The sequence below is a fragment of the Nuphar pumila genome, chromosome 13 (genome assembly GCF_984573655.1).
Source record: "Nuphar pumila chromosome 13, dmNupPumi1.hap1.1, whole genome shotgun sequence".
NCBI lineage: Eukaryota > Viridiplantae > Streptophyta > Magnoliopsida > Nymphaeales > Nymphaeaceae > Nuphar > Nuphar pumila.
In genome coordinates, this window is record NC_143261.1 from 90,495,303 (window position 1) to 90,502,740 (window position 7,438).

A 7,438-nucleotide genomic window follows, 5' to 3' on the forward strand; every position below is an offset into this window, starting at 1 on the left:
ATTTGGCCTTTACATGATCGAGTTTTTTGTAGTGATCACATTTTGGACGAACATGATTTTATCGATTTCTATTTTGATCCATGTTGATCTGAGCATTGGATTCGTTTGCGATTGCCGCCACCGGTTCTTGATTAGCCGTGACCTTAAGATCACGTAGCCTTTCTTCTTGCACAAGTAGTGCAAAGGCTTTAGATATATTTAGCAATAGTATCATCAAGAGCAATTATCTCCTTATGGCACTGTAGCTCTCATTCAATTCCATTAAGAATTACATAAGTCTTTCTAGGTTTTGTCGCTCATGAATGACCTTCACAGTTTTGCATGTGCACGACGTACTGGTCATGTATGTGTACAACTCATCCCATAGGCCTTTTGTGTAGTAGGCTACCGCAGATGTTTGCATCTTCTTGAGATTTATGATTTTTTGCTGAATTTGATATATGCGTAGAGCATTTGATTCAGAAAATTGGTTGCGAAGTTCGGCCCATACTTCAGTAGCGGTTCAAGCATATATGATGCTTGCTTATAAATTTGGATGCAACGAGTTGAGCAGCCATGACAGAATTATGTTGTTGCATCATTTCCAGGCAGCAACAAATTTTACGGAAGAAGTCTGTTTTTTGATGGACCCATTTACGAATCCAAACTTGTTTTTCGCAGATAGTGCCATAGTCATAACATGACACCATCCGGTATAGTTGTATTTAGTTAATGGTTGTGATACAAGCAGTATGCCAGGATTGTCTGAGTGATGGAGGAAAAATGAGCTCTCTATTTCTTCAGGATTCTGGCTTGATGCGCTTTCATTTTCGCTATCCATCATGTCGAGATGTCACCTGAGTGCTTTGTTACCATGAGAAAAAGATGAAATCGAGAATACGAGAGAAAAAGATATATCTTTATTTTCTCTTAAAAAAATACATTGAATTAGCATAGTTCGGTACATATATAGATTACACACGTAAAAAAAAAAAAACTTCAACCGTATGCACTTTTACACGTGATATCTCCTTGTTCCTTGATTATCGATGTCAAGGCAATCTGTTTGCCTTGATTATCAATATCTCCCTTGATTATTGATAACAAGGCTAACAGATTGCCTTGATTATCATTATATCGATTTGCCTCGATATAACGATAAGCTTTTGTTCGACATATCATGATAACGAGGCTAACAGATTGCCTTGATTGTCAGTGATACAACAAATGTACACATGTATAGTACATGTGAAATAATCTTTTAACTGTTTAAAAACATGCTCGTGAGGATGTTGTTGCCAAATCCATTGATTTTCATCACTGCTCCCAATAATGGCTCCCAAACAAAACCTAAAGTTACACAGTGCTTTCTTCTTGAAATGCTAATACCAGGCTGCCCGGCCTAATGATGGAGGTTGGTTCTGGTCATCTTAAACTCATACCATTTTGTCATACCACATGGGGAAAACGAGGCCCACCCACCTCTCACCATTTAGACCGGGGATGGAGGACATGAAACAGGAATGAAGGTTAAAATCAAAATCCCTGCAGAAATGGAGATGAAAATGGACTTACACTTTCCAGCCTTGTCCCTGATCCTTGTTAGTAAAATAAATAAAAATACCTTTAGGAATGACATGACAGTGGCCTGGTCCTGTTTGAGGTGGGAATGAAGGTTAAAATCCACAGGGATGGAGGTAGAGATGAAGGTTAAAATCAAAACCTATGTGGGGATGAATAGAGGGCAGAATTTTGAGACAGAGCAGGGGTGGAGACCTTGTCCCCCGCCTCCTCCCCAGTCTAACTGCCATCCCTGTCTTAGGCTCTAGTTGTTGCACGAAACAAAAAGCTAAGTTCGTAAGTAACATGTCAGGATCTTATCGGCCCAAAATTGATAAGAAGCCATGATGATTAAGCTCATTTTTAAATATTTTTAAAAAATAGTTTAATTTTTTTGTAATTTTAATATTATTTTAACATTTTTTTGTGACACGTAATTTGCTGGTGAAAAATTAGCCCATTCAAGATCAAGATCAAAATCAGAATCGGCTGATTCCTTAAATGGTTTTGAAAATCAATTCAGGGTTCTGAGAACATTGGCTCATACCTTAGGGACGGACACCGGGGTCATGTACTTCAGAACCTGCCGATCACTAACGGGACTGCACAAGTATAGCTAAAATACTTTTTCAATAGGTTCTATTCCACGTGTGTATGCGGACCCAGGTCTTGGTCCATCAAATCAACTTGGTGACATTAACAAGACACCTCTGTCAGATGAGAGTCCGGGTCGGCAACCTGATTACACAAATATTTGTGCATTAAGCATCGGGGGGGGGGGGGGGGGGGGCTTCATGCAAGACACATATTGCACTTGCACCTGATCTTTTTACATTTGCAGGCAAGCAAGAACTGATACTTGAACTCAAAGTGACAGTGGTTTAAAATGACTAACTTGAACTCAAAATGACAATAGGCTTAAAATGGTCATCTATGAGAAATAAAGTTTCTACTAGATTTTCAACACGTTTATTTTTCGGATTCTTTGGGAAAAATCTAATAAGAAAACTTGTATGCCAGAAAACTGGGGTTAGGAATACCCCTACCAATTATACAACCATACCATTTGGGGCTCCAACTTGCAACGTCCCAACACAAGGTGACCTGCACTAACTGCTCCTGCCAAACAAGGGGAGCCCCGTTGTTAACTTGTACGTCCTTACGTAGCCAAACTAAAACCTTTTATTGTCAAACCCAATCAAAAGGTGAATTTGGACCCTATTCAAGTTTCTAACTCAAATCCAAATCCAAGTTCTCATGGGATTGCTTCTTGGATACATTGGGTCATACCATATTTAGCAAAACCCCGTTTACGTTTCTCTTAATAAAGGCTTTGGAAACCAAAAAGGAGATTAGAACTTTTTTCTTTGATCTTCTCAGAAGTTCATTCTTGTGAGAGAAATGTTTAAATCACAAAAAAAATAATTATTTAGATAAATATTTTAAAAAATATATCATCAATTTTTTTTTTTTGAATCCTCTAGTTTCTATACACGGACTATATTACATTCGAACCAGATTAAGTTTTCTTGAATTGGCATGATAATTATCAAGACATTCTTAGTCAGATATGCAAAATTCAGATATTTGATTACCAACTAATAAATTATGCTCTGATGAAATACAGAAAGGCCACAATACTCACGTAATCATTGATTTAGTGTTGCTATCTACAATGCATAATTACAAATCTGCCAATGTATTTGTGTACAAAAATGCTCGAGTAGTCCCTTAATGCTGTTTATATGTGGTTACCATGCCGTATTGTGTTGCGTACAAAATTAGGTAGGAATTGTTTAAAGTTTAAACCAGATTACCATCTGTAAAAAACATGCACATAAACATAATGGGTTTTGTAGAGTGAATTAGATAAGAATCTGATAGAGAGTATCATCCAACATATCATTTGTAATCAGTGATTCCAACTCAATCACTACATTCTCTGCTTCTGCTCGCGTATCCTTCCAACCGTTACTCTTAGCAAGATCCCTTGACACTAAATACTCGACCGACAGATCCAACTGTGATTGTGATTCAAGATGCCAACTGATTTCAGCCCATACCTCATCAAAGATGTAATTTCCCACAGGCATTGGCCGCACAATTGATGTCAAGGAAGAAAGCCAGCGGTATTGTTTGAATGATCTTTCATGGATTTCCATTAATGCTTCGTTAATGCAGTCGAACAATAGTTGGTGGTTGCAACCAGTAATCATATCACCCCCTGCAATGCTACCTGCAGGTGAGCACTCCACTTCATTGAACAATAGAGGATCCATTGGCTGGTCTCGAGAATGCCATTGTGTGGGGGATTCATCACCCCTAAGTCCAGAGGCCTTGAGCACATCCATCACGTAGGCGAAATCAGCCTTGTCTTCTTCATTGTCTTGAATATGGAATTTAACAAAATTGGCAGTCTCAACTGAAAGTTGGTTAGTCTGAATGTCAGATCTGATAAATACATCAACAGGATTTCCTTCACTGCATGTCTCTCTTTGTGGATCAACAGGGTTCTGGTACTCGTTGCATGTCAGTATTGGCAATGTACCTGCAATGAGGGAACTTTTGACTATAATTCAAAGGCTAGGGAGCAGGGAGAAATATATCGTTCAGCAGAAAGAAAAAGAACAGGCATTATAGGTGAGCTATGTCACATAGATACAGCTGCATAGACGGGGATACAGTCATTTTTATGAAGTTTTCAATATGACTAGTATATAAAAGAACACCATGCAGGAGCCAAAATGGAGTATCTGTGTGACATAGTAGATGAGTTACCTTCTTGATATGGAAATGTTGTTGCACTTGAAGCATCTCCCATTGGATGTGAAATATCTTCTTGAAAATGGCAATCCAGAGTGGAGTCTGGGCTTGGCTGCTCTGTTTCTGCATTGGTAGTTGTTGCAGGCAAAACTTCAAAATCATGATGCCGTGTGTCACTACTTTGTGGTAAATGCATAACGGGATTTTCAGTGCTATCCTTTTCTGTATTGTCATCAGTTGCTGAATGTAGTTCTGGATCTTCAGAAATTCTTGTATCAATGGTATCTGCATGTTGTTTTCCTTCATTGCAGCTTTCTGTTCCTCTCTTGCCCTCACAAGGGATTTCTGATGAAGTAACTGGCTCCTCAGAAGACTGATCTGTTCCAAAGATTTTCGGGGTCAATTCTTTATCCATGTTCAAGTTAGTATCGGTTGTGAGTTGATATCTAACATCACTTTTAGCAACAAGTGAACTAATTTCAGTGTGGTTGGGAAGATCTTTTCCACTGCTTAATGGACTTAGGCAACTCTCAAAACTTTTTCTTGCATGTCCTCCGTATTGATCCACTACCTCCCTCCTGATATCCTTACAGCCGTATGGGACTTTATGAAGGATGCCATCCATAGAAATGTGTCTTTGCTCCTTTCTGCTCTCTTTGATGGCGTTCTTCAGCCTTTGTTTTATATCTCGCAAACGATTAGCAAAATTTCCACTCTCTGGCCTACTCTTGAATTTGTTTTTTGGAGTCAATGAAGGATCTAGATCAGCATCACTCCCAAGAGTTCCATGACCGGGGACAGTTACACTAGTTGGTGGATTCGATATTTTTTCTATCCTCTGTTCCGCTTTTGATGAGTTAGTAGGTTGTGATTCTAGTCGTGAATCTCCATCTGGTGGACTTTTCCCGTATCTTGTGAACAACTTCATCCCTTTTCTTTTGTGTTTGGATTCCTTGGCATGTTTTTTGGGAGAAGAATCAGCACTTGTCGTTGGTGATGAAGAGTAGTGCTGCCTGTCACGAGTGTGTTTTAATGGAGCAGAGTTTGGGTTCTGCAGAAATTTCAGAAATAGTTCTCTGTTGGTATTACATATCTCCAGTGCATCCAGGAATTCTTTTGACTGGTGCAACACCATATCTCTTGCAACTTCCTTGGCATCAACAAAATTATGGTGCAGAATGGCTTCCTTTGCTTCATCCAGTTTTTCCTGAAGCTGGGCATGTTTCTCAAGTAATTGTTTTCCAAGTTCAGCAAGATGTCCTGAGTAGCTACCGGAATTCACGACATGATAGCTTTCACATTGGTTATTGCAATCCCCATGCTCTGATGAAGAATTTGTGTCTGATCCGGCATTAGTATCCATGTCTTGTGATAAGTGGACGCTAAATGTTGAACTATCATTGTCAATGGCAAGTTCTCCAAGTTCTGCATCACACAATGAATCAAAATGTATCTCGGTATGTGAGCCTCTGTCACATTCCCTGTACATTTCTTCAGCTATGAGTATTTTCATTAGTCTGCCGCTGTAAGTTTTGTCTGATGGGGTTTTTGCATTCTTCTTTTCATCAACCTGGGCATGCTGCATATTCAGACATCAAATTTAACATAAAGTCCGTTCCATGCATTTTCTTTCTTGTATATATTTTAGTAAATTTCTGTAAATTAGCTGCCAGGTGATCCTCAGCCATAAGGTACCGTCATCTTTCTCATATATATTTTCATGTCGATTTTCATAAGTCATATTGATTCATTCATCTTCGTCTAAAATAACTGGTTTCATCTTGCATTCCAGATTCTTCCATTTCTTTCATTTATATAATTACCCATACTCTCTTCTTCTCTCAATGCAGCTGAACTAATTTCACTGATGATGCTGCCCTTGCTTTATTTGTTTCTATTTCTTTAATGAAGAGACCTAATTAGATATGATAGACAGTAGCACCAGTTTTTCAATGCACTAACATTTTCTGCCAACATGGGTATGAGCAAAGCATCTAGAGTTCATTCTTAACTCAAATAAACAAGAATCACTGGATTTTAAGCATAGGGTTGGGTGATCCAACATATTTTGGACATAATTCAAGTAAGAAAACATTGGCATTTGGTTTAGCATGAATCTTCTGACGTGATACTTACGGAATCATCATCAACTGCTATACCCATATGCAGGGCATCATTACTTTTGGTGGAACTTGAACGCCAGCTCCTTCTTGTTTTCAATACTTCAGCACCTACAAGCAATGAAATGACAAGCAGTTGCAGAAGTCAGTATATGAGGCTATGTCACAACTCATAAGGATACGCTGACACGAGGACATGGAATGCGGGCTTGACTCGCAAATTCTAAAAATTTTCCGAGAAGGGGAAACAAGAACACGTTTTTTTAATCAATAAACTACCTTTTTGATAAGCTTTTTTATGAAAATACTATCAGACAGTATGAAAAATCTAATAAAATTTTTTAAACAATGATCATATGAATCAGGTAGGTGAATGGTGCTGATAATGGTGTACCTTTTACGTGCTTTGCTTCCGAGAGCATTCTCCTCACATGGTAGTGGTGATTGCGGAAATGGAACAGATGGAAAAGATTCCACATGCAGCCCGGACTCTGCTCTTTCACCTCAAATGTCTTAGTCTTGTGGCCATGCAGTTTTCTTGCCATTGTTAGAATAACGAGCAATTAGTGGTGAAGATAGATTAACTGCAGCTTAATGCAGGCACCCACATAAACAATGGCGGATTTCCACCTGTTTTAGTCATCACAAAAGACATAATATAGCATGTTGGAAAGATTCAGGATTAAACGAAGGAGATCATGAATTCAATTTTTTCAACATGGTAATGAATGGTGCACTCTCAAAAAGTCAAAAGTCATTTAGGATGAGATATATGTTTCATTTGTTATCCAGACATCAGCTCAAGATCATTTATAAAATGAAACATGGAATCTAGAATTTGTTTGAGGCATTGGGGTGGAAACTAGAGGATGGGATGCTTTATGGGGTGTTTCTAGCCATTGGATCAAAGATTAGAAGGAAAGAGCAGCAGAGAAAATACTCACAAGGATAATGACGAACAGAATTTGTCTATTGAGATCAAAAGCAAACCTGAAGATGCAAATTCGTGGTACACA